At 40.4% G+C, this 14,696-nt stretch overlaps 1 long non-coding RNA gene across 1 annotated transcript in view; it reads left to right on the top strand.

Annotated features, from left to right (window-relative positions):
* Positions 1-11,474, top strand: part of LOC134793947 (uncharacterized) — a 129,290-nt gene extending 117,816 nt beyond the window's left edge. Inside the window, exon 3 of the long non-coding RNA XR_010144598.1 lies at positions 11,347-11,474. This is a non-coding gene — a long non-coding RNA (uncharacterized LOC134793947). The remainder of the gene's footprint in view (positions 1-11,346) is intronic.
* The last annotated feature ends 3,222 nt before the right edge of the window (positions 11,475-14,696 follow it).

Below are 14,696 nucleotides of genomic sequence, written 5' to 3'. Positions count from 1 at the left end.
CTGGGCCGGTGTGAAATACCGTCTCGATCTGTTGATCACACCGAGCTTCTTGGAGGCTAATTTAGCCTTACCCTCTAGATGACCGCGGAACTGGACTTCACTCGAAATGTCGACACCAAGGATTCCGATACTGGCTGCGGCACTCAGGGGAGTGCTCTCAAAACGAGGTGACGCGACAAACTCTAACTTTTTTGCGGTAAACGCGCAAACCTGTGTCTTGCTAGGGTTAAAACGGACTAAGTTAAGTCGACCCCATTCAGAGACTTCCTTTAGGGAAGTCTCAATTTCAGACACAAGTTTGTTCCGGCTCTCGATGACGTTTTCCCGAGAAATATTGGTGCGGCCGGTGTAAAAGGCATCACCTGTACTATCATCAGCATAACAATGAATGCCGCTGATTTGCAGCATGTCATTGATATGCAGAAGGAATAGCGTGGGTGATAGCACACAGCCTTGGGGGACACCAGCATTCACAGACATGGGGTCTGAGCATTCACCGTCAACTACGACCTTTATGCTTCTGTCTGCTAGAAAGCTACTGACCCATACACATAATTTCTCGGGAAGCCCATAGGATGGTAGCTTCGAAAGAAGTGCTTTGTGCCAAACGCGATCGAAGGCCTTCGCAATATCCAAGCTAACAGCCAATGCTTCACCCTTTGTCTCGATCGCCTGTGCTCAACGATGTGTCAAGTAGACTAGAAGATCACCAGCCGAGCGGCCTCTACGGAAACCGTATTGTCGGTCACTAAGCAACTGGTGATCCTCTAGGTACCGAAGGAGCTGGCAGTTGATAATGGACTCCATTATCTTCGAGAAAAGGGAGGTTATAGCTATTGGCCTGTAGTTGGACGGGTTTGAGCGGTCGCCTTTTTTAGGGATCGGGTGCACCAAAGCTGACTTCCACGAGGTTGGGACTACGCCAGAAGTGTAAGAGAGCCGGAAAAGACGCGTTAAGACCGGTGCCAACTCAGGAGCACACATCTTCAGCACAATCGCAGGGATTCCATCAGGCCCACTCGACTTATGAGTGTCGAGGGAAAGAAGTGAGCTTTGGTTTAACCGGATATCCGGCATACAGCTCTCGTACCGCGGTATGGTCGGCGGCGCGTATCCCCCGTCATCCAAAGTCGAGTTGGACGCAAAGAGTTTACCCAGAAGGTCGGCTTTGTCTTTTGCGTCGTGGGCCAATGAATCATTTCCCATGTGCAGAGGCGGAAAAGATGGCGTGCAGAAATTTCCCTGGATAGCTTTGGCAAGAGACCAGAACGCACGAGTTCCCGAAGGGAGGCGCTCTAATTTCTCGCCAATTCTACCAATGTGCAGTGACTTTGCTCTGGCAATAACTCTTTTGAAGGACCTGGAGGCAAAGTTATACTCCTTTTTTAAGCAACTTGAAGCTACTTACTCGGTTGCACTAAAAAACACACGAAGTAATTATTTAAATGAAAAAATATCAAAGAGTAATACTAACAACATGAGCCGAAATATATGGAAAATTATCTCTTCTGAAACTTGTAAGAATAATAAGCGAGGAAACTGCGCGTTAGACGTGTTGGTGAGCCGGTCCGAGGGCGCGAGCGACGCCGCGCGCGCTGCCGCGGCCGCCGAGCGGCTAAACCACCACTACGTGTCGGCGACTCACGGTGGAGTCAAACCATGCACTAGTGATGCACTTGCATATCTTGAGAACTATCTGCCTTTGATACCGTTAAAATTTGATTTTGAATTATTCACCCTTCAAGAAATTATAAAGTTTATTAAAGAAATTAAACTTAAACAATCAAAGGATGTGAATGATATGTCAACCCACATACTAGGATACCTACCTCCAAATTTAGTGTCCCTACTACTAAAGTTATTTAATGATTGCGTTCTGACGGGAAAATTTCCAAATGCACTTAAAATTATAAAAGTGCAACCGGTATATAAAGGAAAAGGTGAAATGCATCTTCCAAAATCTTATCGTCCAATATCATTGATTCCTATAGTTTCAAAAATCTTTGAGCGCCTCCTTGGTGCCAGAATTCTAAAACACCTAGTCTCCAATAATGTTCTGAATGAGCATCAATATGCATATCGAGCGGGCCGCTCGACTGTGAGTGCGGCGCGCGACGTCGTGGCGCGCGTGCTAGCGCACCTGGAGGGCGGGCGACAGGTCGCGGCGATATTCTGTGACCTCTCGCGCGCCTTCGAAATGGTCGACCACGCGCTGCTTTTGGCAAAGATGTCTCGATACGGTATTGAAGGTAAATTTCACAAATTAATAGAATCAGTTTTAAGCAATCGTAAGCAGTGTACCTACGTCTTAAATGCAAAGTCTAACCTGGAAACCATGGCTGATGCGGCGGTTCCTCAAGGCTCGACAATGGGAAATTACCTGTTTCTTTTGCTTGTCAATGATATCACATCAGCATGTATCGGCCCAGAATATGTTATGTTCGCGGACGATACATGCATCATAGTTAATGCAGATAATTTATTAGACTTAAAATCCAAACTGAGAGAAGTTATGAAACTAATATCTCGATGGTTCACAGTCAATGGTATGTGTCTAAACGTAGACAAAACCAATATAATTCATTTTCAGCTGCGCAAAACTAACAACAGTATGCTCGATATAAGTTTGAATGATGTACTTGTGCCGCAAGTTGATAGCGTAAAATACCTAGGATTTGTAATTGACGAGGGGCTATCGTGGGCATCACACATAGATGAAACTTGTAATAAGCTGTCTTCAGCGTCCTATGCATTATCGAGGTTGGCTCCCAGTCTGTCTATAGATAATTTAAAAAAAGCATACTATGGATACTTTAATTCCATTCTAACCTACGGAATTGATTTGTGGTGTACCGCAGCCGATCGTGACAGGATATTCAAAATCCAAAAACGTGCCATCCGGGTTATTGCTAAAAAACCTGTTGAATACCCGGCACAAGAACTATTTAAAAAACACAAAATCTTAACTTTGCATAGCATTTACATCCTTGAGGCTTGCAAATACGTCAGACTGAATCTAAGCTCATACATGACCACCGCGCAGCGTCTCGGCAGCGACGCGCGCCGCCGCCCGCACCTGCTGCTCGTGCCGCGCGCCCGCCTAGCCAAAACTCGCAAGTCGCTCGCTGTGTTTGGCGTTAAAATCTATAATGCTCTTCCAGCAGATATTAAAAATTCACCAAACGATGCAATCTTTCTTAAAAGAATATCTTCTAGGCATGGCCTTTTATAGCATTGATGATTTTTTCGAATCATAGAATATCATCACTAATCCAAAAAATATAGGTAAAATTTGTCAGTAAATAAGAACAAAAAACTACACTCATCCTTTTCTTTTGGGTGCTAGTACTAGTGTAAGACAAAGATAATTTAATATGATTATCTCTGACAATGTTTGAAATGAGACAATTAAATGCAAAAATTAATGTAAATATATAATATTCAGATAATATTAATATCAATATGTAATAATAATTTATCAGCAAATACCTGAAATGTAAAATAACAGTTGGATATTGTACATATATTTATTGACTTGTAAAATGATTGCCTTTTACCAATAAAACATCTGAATCTGAATCTGAATCTGAATGCGCTAGTCTTTACATCCCGTACTGTCGCTGCATCTACCCAGGCTTGGTAGCACTCTTGCTTTCGGCGAGAGGCCCTTTTGCAGAAGCGACCAAACCAAGGTTGGGATTTGCCACCAACAGGAACCACAGAGGATGGAATGAATAGCTCCATTCCCTGCAGCACAACGTCAGCAATAGAATCAGCAACGACATTGGGATCATCCGGCGTGAAGCAAACCTGCCTCCAAGGGCAAAGAAGGTACGCATCCCGTCCCAATCTGCTGACCTATAGTGCCACACCCGGCGGCTACAAGCAACTCGCCGACGCGGCGGGCACGCGAGTGGCACCGTACTCCGGATCAGGCAATGATCCGACGAACCAAGTGGGGCCTCAATGGAAACATGGTAGTCAACCGGATGAGAGGTCAGCAGAAGGTCCAACAGGGAAGGTTCCTGGCCTTCCACATCTGGGATTCGCGTAGGCGCAGTGACCAATTGTGTTAAGCCATATGCCAGAGCAAAGTTATAAACAGATCTGCCCGCATGATCAGTCTTGCTAGAGCCCAGCCATTCGGCGTTGTGGGCGTTGAAATCACCAAGTATAATGATCTCAGCGGATGGGATCTGTTGCTGCACAGAGTCTGCAGCCATTTGGATCTGCTCAATGAGTCGGTCAGTTTCGGCATCACCGCTATGGGACCTATATAGGCACGAATAGACACGGGGATGATCATCGTTGTCTATACGCAGCCATAAGGTGGAGAGGTCCCTACCTTCAAGATTGCGGAGGCGGCGAGAACTGATATCGTCTCTAACGTACACGCACACCCCAGCCCTAGGCGAAAAGGAGTGTTCCAGTCCGTACCCAGGGTAGGAGAGATAAGATGTGTCCGCTGGAGACGATATCTGCGTCTCGGTCAAAAAGAGCAAGGCCGGCTTAGCTGTCTCGAGGTGTAGATGGACAGCATTAAGATTGGAATGCAAACCCCTAATGTTGCAGAAGTCCACGGCCAGTGTGGCAAGGGGTGCCGAAGTTGCTTTGCTCTTGCCTCGGGCAGATGGCAGATGATTGAGCGCGGTTTTGCCCCCCCCCCCAGAGTACGACGTGGGGCGGCCTCGGCGTCCACGCTCAGGCATAATATTACCTGAGCATGGAAGCCCAGTGAGGGCTTCTCCAGCGCTAGCGCAGCTGGTACCCTCCTGGGGTAGCCTCTTTAACTGCGACATCATTAAGAGAAGAAGGGGGGGGGGGTTGGAGCTCTGGGAACCTTACTCACCATCAGGAACACAGCACTACATACCTACAGAGTAAGCAGCAGTGCTATTATGGCTGTGGTCTTCTGTAAGGTGGAGGTACTCCCCCAGTTGGGCTGCTCCAGTTTCAAGCGTGATGACATTACGCTGTGCCCTACCTCTCTTGTTGGACGTAGTTTAAGGACATACCCGGGTCCAAAATCCAAACTGTGACATTCCATTGGAAAAGGTACCATATGGTGGATGGGGCTTACGTCGCATAGCACCGCAATAGTATTGGAGCGGCGTTAATAATAGCGTAAACGCCAACCGCCATAAGGTACCTTGGGACATCACATATACTATGAACTACTATGAAGCCTAAACTATAGATTAGGATATTATTGGATTGGGGTGTTAGAATCTTATATATTGTAGGTACTACTTTGAAGTCTAAACTTTATAATTCGCTATGGATTACGCCGTGGTCGAAAGTTTAGACTACGAATGTTACGGACTAGGTATAACAGAAGGTTAAAATCGAACTTTACGAACTACGGCACGGAAGTTTCAATTTGAGTCTCCTTGCGACCAAAGAGAATAGATAGTATAGAGGGGTCCTGTCATAGTAAATTTTGTAGTCGCAGTAAATTTACTGCCATCTATCGACACACGACTAAAACTCAAAATGAAAACGTATAAAATTATCAAAAAAAAATCTATATATGGATAAATGATTTTATTATTTTTATATAATTTTGACCCATGTTCATTCACTGATATCTATGTGTTAAAATTGTTAAATATGAAACAGTGTCGTCACGCCATCTAGCCGAGCATAGGCTAAAGGTGAGTGCGCCATCTATCCGAGAATGACTTTTTCTTGATTTCCGAGGCACGTGTTTTCCTTAGACTTTATTCATCTTATACGAAGTTACATATGTCTTTGTTGCGACTAATATATTTCATCAATGTAATTTGGATATATCAGATGTAGATTTATGAATAAACGTATAAGCCATCGACTGTATGTTTTTGCAGGTATAATAGGAGACCGATCGGGCCGGATATTACCTTTAGATACTATGAAATAAAAAAAAGAACTTCCTCTTCCTTTCAAAGACACTTTATTACTTTGATAATTTTATTTCGCTATGTGCCTCTAAGGCGTGTACTTAAAAAAATCGACCAAGAGCATGTCTGGCCATGCTCAGTGTATGGTTCCGTAGTTATCATTCTGTCAGAGATTTTTATTTTAATATTTGACATTTATTTAATATATAAATATTTGGGAACAATCTTACACAGATCAATCTAGCCCCAAACTAAACAAAGCTTGTTCTATGGGTACTAGGCGATGATATGTTACATAGATACTTTTTTTGTATTATGATGTTTTAAAATGAAAAAAAAATGTATAACTTAAGTTGCGTAAAATAATCACACCCAGCCTGCTATATACAGAGTAATTGCGCCATCGCGCTGCAGACGCCGCGTACCAATTTTCGGTACAAAGTAGAATAAAATTATCCCACAATGTTCTAACTTCGTCGATACTGCCATACAATGTCGTAAAGTTGCCATACAAATATCAACAGCTCCTTACAATTGGCTGTATAGTGCCATAAAATTGTCGATATATAAGTGTCCTCCACCTTCTATATTGTTTGTTGTTAAAAACCCTCTAGTCTATACACAATCATTAAGAAACTAATTTTTCAAAAAAAAAGTCATTCAAATGTCGACAACACTTTTCAAAAATTAATCAATTATGTTTACATATAATATTGACTCCACGGTCAAATTTCTTCTCGTAAGTTATGATTCTCGGATCCTCTGGCCCCAACATATATGTAGCCTGGTGGACTGGTAGAGAACGCCTTTTGCCATTAAGTCCGCCATTTCTACAATTTTCTTTGTTTATGCAATAAAGTTAAATTAATACCTATTAATATAAATATTAAATTAACCTCAAGGCAGACCTTGACTAAAATAGTAAGAGGGTCGACCCTACCCTGTAAAATAATGGATGGTGTCTAGCAGTAATGTGTCCACCCACATTTATTACGCAATAAGATGTCAACTCAAAAAATTCACAGATTTCGTGCCTCACACGACTATCGAGCACATTGGAAATGAATCTACGGAATTCGAAAAAATATTGTCGCTGAGTGACGAGAAAGTCTGGATAAGGAAAAAGTTGCAAAATAAAACTACAACGTTGAATGATAATTATTATATTCTTAGATTAACATAAGTATCCTGGACATAACGCATGTAAACAAACAAATTGCAAAATTTCCACACGCGTACCGAAGTTTGAATAATTGTCGCCGTGGCGCATAAGTATAGGTACATATTACATATTTCGATTAATAAGCAGGATATATTAATGTTCAAAGTACAAGAAAATTATTACACGGCAAATCCGTAGTCAACTCGAGAAGTGGTAGCCACATCGCCGTTATCGTCACTCGAGTCTTGATCGGCAGCGGCCCATTTGCTGCAAGATATGAAATTTTCTTGACAGCAGTTTGACGCGACGAGAGATGACCATAACAGCGTTGTTGCACCAAACCTGAGTTCCAATAGGTACTACCAGGGTTCAGCATCAGCTATCTTGGGTAATGCTCTACCATGTGATCATCATGACGAATCGGATGTCCAAAACAGCGCGTGCCTATGTTGCACCAAACCTGAGTTCCGCTAGGTACAACCAGGGTTCAGCATCAGCTCTATCTTGGGTACTACTCTCCTAAGTGCTCATCAAGACGAGTCGGATGACCAAAACAGCGTGTGCCTATGTTGCAACAAACCTGAGTTCCTTTAGGTACAGCCAGGGTTCAGCATCAGCTCTATCTTGGGTACTACTCTCCTAAGTGCTCATCGAGACGAGTCCGATGACCAAAACAGCGTGTGCTTATGTTGTATTAAACCCGAGCTCCACTAGATACTGCCAGGGTTCAGCATCAGCTATCTGCTAGCAGCCACCAGCAACATGCTGAGGTGAGACCAATTCGTGGCACTTTCTCTTTTTTATGTTTCTCTGTATAAGTTTTTATTTTGTGTTTGTGCTCACGAATAAAATTATTTCTATTTCTATTTCTATTTCTACCTCTACCTCTACCTCTACCTCTACCTCTACCTCTACCTCTACCTCTACCTCTACCTCTACCTCTACCTCTACCTCTACCTCTACCTCTACCTCTACCTCTACCTCTACCTCTACCTCTACCTCTACCTCTACCTCTACCTCTACCTCTACCTCTACCTCTACCTCTACCTCTACCTCTACCTCTACCTCTACCTCTACCTCTACCTCTACCTCTACCTCTACCTCTACCTCTACCTCTACCTCTACCTCTACCTCTATCTCTATCTCTATTTCTATTTCCACCACCACAAGAATGCATAGATTGTCGAATAGTGAACACGTTATCTACGCCCGTCTCAAACAGGATAGATAGAGTTAGACCAAGAAAAATCTGCAGCGATTTTGATAGCCCACGCAGTGCAAGTGTTATTCTGCCGTCATAATCCCGATAATTCACAACAAACACCGATAACGAACTCTGCGAAACATGAAATCATAAATGTCATGTGAAAAATGTCGTTCTGTCTTTTTGACTATTTTAAGGTTAGGCTACAGGGCAAACCCTTAAGCCGAACGTCTTTGTTTTAGGCTCAAATTCTAGCTGACTAAATTGTCCAGAGCCGTTTTTCTCAATTTTGATATCATTCTTCGTTTCCAAATTATCGAGCACCAAAATCAAAAATTCGGAAAATATTGAATTTTATTTTCACTATTTCGACCATAACTTTTTTTGTTTTTGACTTTCTCGAATAATTATTTTTGCACCTTACAGCTCTCGTGATTATGCGTCTTGTGAGCCTTTTTTTAATATCATATCTTCACAACTTTCTGAGATATAAGGGGTTCGCACTTTTTCGTGAAATCGGACCCTATACTGGAGCGAACGAAAAGACATTTCCAATGTCAAAAATGACGCTTAAAGTTGACATTTTATTGCAAAATGTGGGTTGACACATTTTTGCTAAACACCGTCCGTATATACAGGGTGTGTAGTGGATTGAGTAATTGCGCCATCCCGCTGCAGACGCCGCGCTACCAATTTCTGTACGACGCTCCTTTATTTATGACGAGCCATTGCTTCCCTTTTGTTACTTTGCGTTACTTTATAGGCTCGGTGTAGGATAACGAAAATGAATAAGTAACGCGGCTGAGACATTGCAAAAATTTTCCTTTACTTTTCATAAATGCATGTACAGTGGGTTCCCTAACATATGTATCCACTTTTCTATACAATTCGTATGGCAACTCGGCTTGGTTGGGGCACCGACCGTACTTACCTATTAAATAATATTAGCTTCTGTACGGCTACCACCAGTTTGACACTGACATTAAACGCTAGCGTGAACGTCAAGACTGACGTCACGGAAAGACTGACGTCCCAGCAAATGTCAACGGGAATGTGACTGGGACGTCAGTCTTTCCGTGACCACAGCTGGTGCAACTCAGCTGTAACGTCGGAATTTAAGATAAAAACAATGAAATTATATCGCGGTAGACCCGTTTATGATTTATTCCTTATCTATCGTTAATAAATGACAGATGAGAGTATATAATTATATAGTTCTTATACCGTCTACAGCGCCTATAGCGTCTATAAGTTTACTTTTATTACGACTCAACGAACTAAGTATTTTACATTTTACATTTTCTAGGCTTAACGCGACTCGCGAGGTCTACAGTCAGATCTAACAAAGCTAAAGTTGTTTAAATGTTGTATTCCCTTCCTAATTCCTAGCCTTACGCCCTTAATCATACCATACCATACTTATGTATAGTATTTATATGTATTGACCAAGGTATTGGTTTGTATTTATAGTACGATCGGGGCACGTGTAATTATGAAAACTCAATTCATTTTGATATTCTGAAATTGTCAAGGAAAATGTATATTCATTAAAATCAAAGGTCAAAGTTCAGTTCAAAGTGATAGATATGAATGATTAAATGATATCTCTAGATACAATATTCATTCAGTTTTATTTGAATACCCCGTTTAAATACGTATTTCGCTTGTACGTATTGTATACGTATTATCCTTGAAGAGTTTACTAGATAATTCTGAATTATACTTGTAGGTACAAATAACATAAAAAAATTTTAGTCACCTGGAATAATTCACGCAATAATTCAATAACTTATTTATTAATAACAAACAAAGTGAAAAAAAAACTAAACGTTTAAATTAAAACTAAAATATAACAAATCTTAAACTAAACTTATAAGTAAAAAATAACTTAAATAAAGTTAGGTATACTACAGTTTGAGAGTTCACAGAGAATCTGAATAAATTAAAAGCTGATCCAGCATCTCTACAGAAAATACAACTTCATCTCACGTCTTCCAATAAAACTATGTACCTAAAGTAACAAGTAAAATCAAAAAGACGTAGGTAGGTACATATATGACGAAGGGAAATATTTACTCATCATCATCAATTCACACACAAGCACATTACACTGCACTTATGAATGTTATAAACTACCACTGATTCTAACCCACACCTGACACCACTGCTCCGAAAAGATATCGACGCAAGGAGGCGCAAAATAATATCAAGACGGCTATCTGTTCCAAACTTGCACCATTTGCACATATCACCGTCCGCGGAGCTTGATAAATAACCCTCCAAAAACCCGCCATGATAACATAAACACCGCAACATCTAAATTGCCTCTGGCGACGCGTGAAAGCAATGAAAGCATTTTCACATGGCTAGTTTCCATTTCACCGACACCCCTCTGATCCCATAGGAATCCCGAATACTATGCAGTCGCTAATAACCCCTGGGGGCCCTTGATCGTCCCCTCTAAAACAATTTTATCAAAGCTTCACAGAATCTAATATCATGTCGATTTTCGGAGTTAATCAACAAAGAAAACTCACTTGCTTACTGATGTGAGAGATAACGGAAATGGTTTTGATGTAGGTACCTAGTGGGTTTGCCACTTTTATACATTGTGCCATTTTCTGCATTTTCATATTATGATTACGAGCTCTTTCCATCTCAATAAAAGAAAAGTGTTTCAAAACTTCCATACGTTTTTGAAACTTTCCCTTGTTACCACTATCCAACCAAAGTATATAGAAAATTGTAACAGAATTGTATTGTGTTCTCCTACTAATCAAATCAGTTTCTTTTTAAGAACTGTCAAAACAATTTGCTAAATATGGAATTTATATGAAACATTATACAATGACGTCACGGTCAACTCACCTACTTTTTAGGGTTCCGTAGCCAAATGGCAAAAAACGGAACCCTTATAGATTCGTCATGTCTGTCTGTCTGTCTGTCCGTCCGTATGTCACAGCCACTTTTTTCCGAAACTATAATCTAAGAACTATACTGTTGAAACTTGGTAAGTAGATGTATTCTGTGAACCGCATTAAGATTTTCACACAAAAATACAAAAAAAAAAACAATAAATTTTGGGGGCTCCCCATACTTAGAACTCAAACTCAAATTTTTTTTTTCATCAAACCCATACGTGTGGGGTTTCTAGGGATAGGTCTTCAAAAATAATATTGAGGTTTCTAATATCATTTTTTTCTAAACTGAATAGTTTGCGCGAGAGACATTTTGGTAAAATGTGTCGTGTCCCCCCCCCCCTGTAACTTCTAAACTAAGAGAATGATAAAACTAATAAAAAATATATGATGTACATTACCATGCAAACTTCCACCGAAAATTGGTTTGAACGAGATCTAGTAAGAATTTTATTATGTTACTTGCTGCTACGGAACCCTTCACGGGCGAGTCCGACTCGCACTTGGCCGCTTATTATATTTATATCCGATTTATTCAATTTGTTATATAGAACTCGAGTTTAAAAATTACTGCTAAGTATGTATGTTTATCTAATATTTATCTTGTACTTTATTTCACACCATACAATAGGGTATTTGACTGTAAATACAAAAAAAAACGTAAAAAGAGCGTCATACTTATTTAAAATCTCTCTAACCTAACCTTCAGGCTAGTCAGAATGTTGTATCTTCTTGCCGTTAGCGCACTACAGGGAATTGACGGCGAGGTAGCCGAGTACTTATGACATAGAGAAAATGTAAGCTTAGAGTGTTTATTCCATACATGGATACATCAATATGTACATACATGTCTAAAAGCCATCCCTACCAATAAAATACTAAAGGCTCTGTGATTGCTCTGTGAGCTCAAGACCTCACGAATACTCATGGATCCGCCTTTTTAAAAATTCATTCATAGCTTAAGAGGAAGTCGAGGGTTGAATTTACTATGGAAGTACTAAATAAGAACAATAAGAATAAGAAATAATATCGCAGATGAAGGCTAACGGGTCCATATTGGGTTGCATATAATTTAAGTCATATCTTTGTTGCGCATAACAACTTGTGTCATAATCATCATTGCGCATACAAATGAAAAGTCATATTATATTGTGTCATACATTTTTAGCCATAATATTTGATGACATACTCAGCAGTTGTCATAATTTTTTTGTGCATATAGGTTTTAATTATATTGAATCAGATGTCATACCAGCTAAAAGCATATTTATCGATACTTATAATGTTTTTACGTATAACGTTTTGTAGCATAATAATTTTCAACCATAATGGTTTAAGGCATACTTAGTTATTGATAGCCCTAATCTCCGTCCAAAAACAATTCGACGGAGCCCCGCTCACGCGGGGCTCCTATTTCTGCGTAGTTTGCCCTTCGGGCATCTAAACAAACCTAACGAACCTAACCTACCTACTATTTGAATAATTCTCATATCTATGATTAATTTCTTTTATAAAACCGTTTCTCCTAGGGAGGAGGAGGGGGCTCCTCTCCTTGGATCTCCTCTTTTATACGGTCGTTCTGTGGTTATGATTATGACTAAAGTAATATTTGCTTCATAGGTGGGTCACAAACATAGGTACATATTTCTTATTCATGCATTGTAACATTTATGAAAAAAACATTATGACCACTACAAATATGACTTATTTTTTATGTCTATATTAATACTATGCACTGCAATACTTCGAACGAAAAACAATTATGGATATCAAGCAGATGACTTAAAATGTTATGCGAATTAATGACTATAAAAAATATGTCATAACTCATTTATGACAAAAACCCAGTTATGCTCAGGAATAATTCTGACTAAAGATTTTTTGACTTACAATTTTATGAATAAAGTGTTATGACAATTAAAAATATGACAAAAGTTATTATGCGACCAGAGGGAGCCCCAAGGCTAACCTCCTTAATATAATAAGTTTTACTGCCTCCCCCTCTATAAATAATGTATAAAGTGAGCATATAGCCAAGTACCTACCTATTTATACTTATGGCGTGAGCACTCTATTTAAACGTACTTATGTTCTTATTTCTCTATGTTTATATACACACATGAGCTCGGTAAAGTGGCGGGAACTTTGACCGATTGTCTCGAATGACGTCTCTCGGGGAACATCAACGAATTTTATCCAGTGTCTCTCAAGTTTTCTCGAGTAGAGTTTTCTTGATGATAACGCACGCCGAGCGACGATCACGCCAGCCATCGCTCTTAGGCGACGCACTTCGCACATTTATTGTCTAAGTTGATTTGGTAACTGTGTTGGAATGGATAAGTAGTTTTATTTTTATAAAATAAGTAACAGATGGACCGTTTTAAAGTAAAATACCTCTACACCATCGGCAATGATGGTCCATTACAGAATGGGTGACTATTCCATTGTCTGGACACGTATGGAATCATGTTCGTCACTTTCTTTGATATTTGCCCGAAAACCTAAGTACAGAATGGCGAATACGCTCCCTCATCGCCATCCATGGACCGCTGTAGTCCATTAAGCCCTCCACATGATCGGGATCTCCTGCAATTGCCCATCATGGCCAATGGTGTAGAAGAGCCATGAAATAACGGGTAATATGGCGTCCAGTAATACCTGACGATGTTTGATCTTGACATCTAACGATAATAAAATAAAATAATTAAATAAATTACACAATTTGACTAAGTCCCACAGTAAGCTCAATAAGGCTTGTGTTGTGAGTAGGTAGGTACTTAGACAACGATATATATGTATAATATATACATATTTATAAATACTTAAATACATAGAAAACACCCATGACTCAGGAACAAATATCTGTGTTTATCACACAAATAAATGCCCTTACCGGGATTCGAACCCAGGACCATCGGCTTCACAGGCAGGGCAGGCAGGGATAATCATTCAAAGATGTACCTAATTCGCTGTTAATACTCGCTGAAGCGATTATTGAATATTAAAATCTTAACCTGACCTTTAGTGAATAGTATAATGTCCCAATCTCAATCAGACTGTTTCAAATGACTTCTATCATCTATGAAGGTCGCCACATATTACTTTTAGAGCACTTTGCTAAAGGTTCACTGTCAATAATGTCAATTTACTAAAATAACTTTATCTAACTAATACGAACACGTTAAATCCATTTGCAATATGGAACAGTCCACTTAATATTAATAGCAATACAAGGTACAATTTATATTTGGGGTGGGCGAGAGCAAATAAAGATTATAACTTACAGTAGGCGTCCGGTAATCCGGCGCTCGATTGGCAAAAAATTGTTCCTGTCTGGACTGGCCTTACTTACTTACTTACTCCGTTGGCTCAGCGACCCAAAATGAGACTTGGCCTCCGACACAAGACAGCGCCACTTTTCTCGGTCCTGTGCGACCTCTCGCCAATTGCTGACTCGAAGTTCGCGCAGGTCCGCCTCCACCATGTCGCACCAGCGATATCTGGGGCGTCTGGGGCGTGGGGGTGGGACTGGC

Source organism: Cydia splendana, chromosome 1 (genome assembly GCF_910591565.1).
Source record: "Cydia splendana chromosome 1, ilCydSple1.2, whole genome shotgun sequence".
Taxonomy (NCBI): Eukaryota; Metazoa; Arthropoda; class Insecta; order Lepidoptera; family Tortricidae; genus Cydia; species Cydia splendana.
Note: the sequence above shows the minus strand (reverse complement) of the source record. Positions and strands in the feature narration are given on the sequence as shown.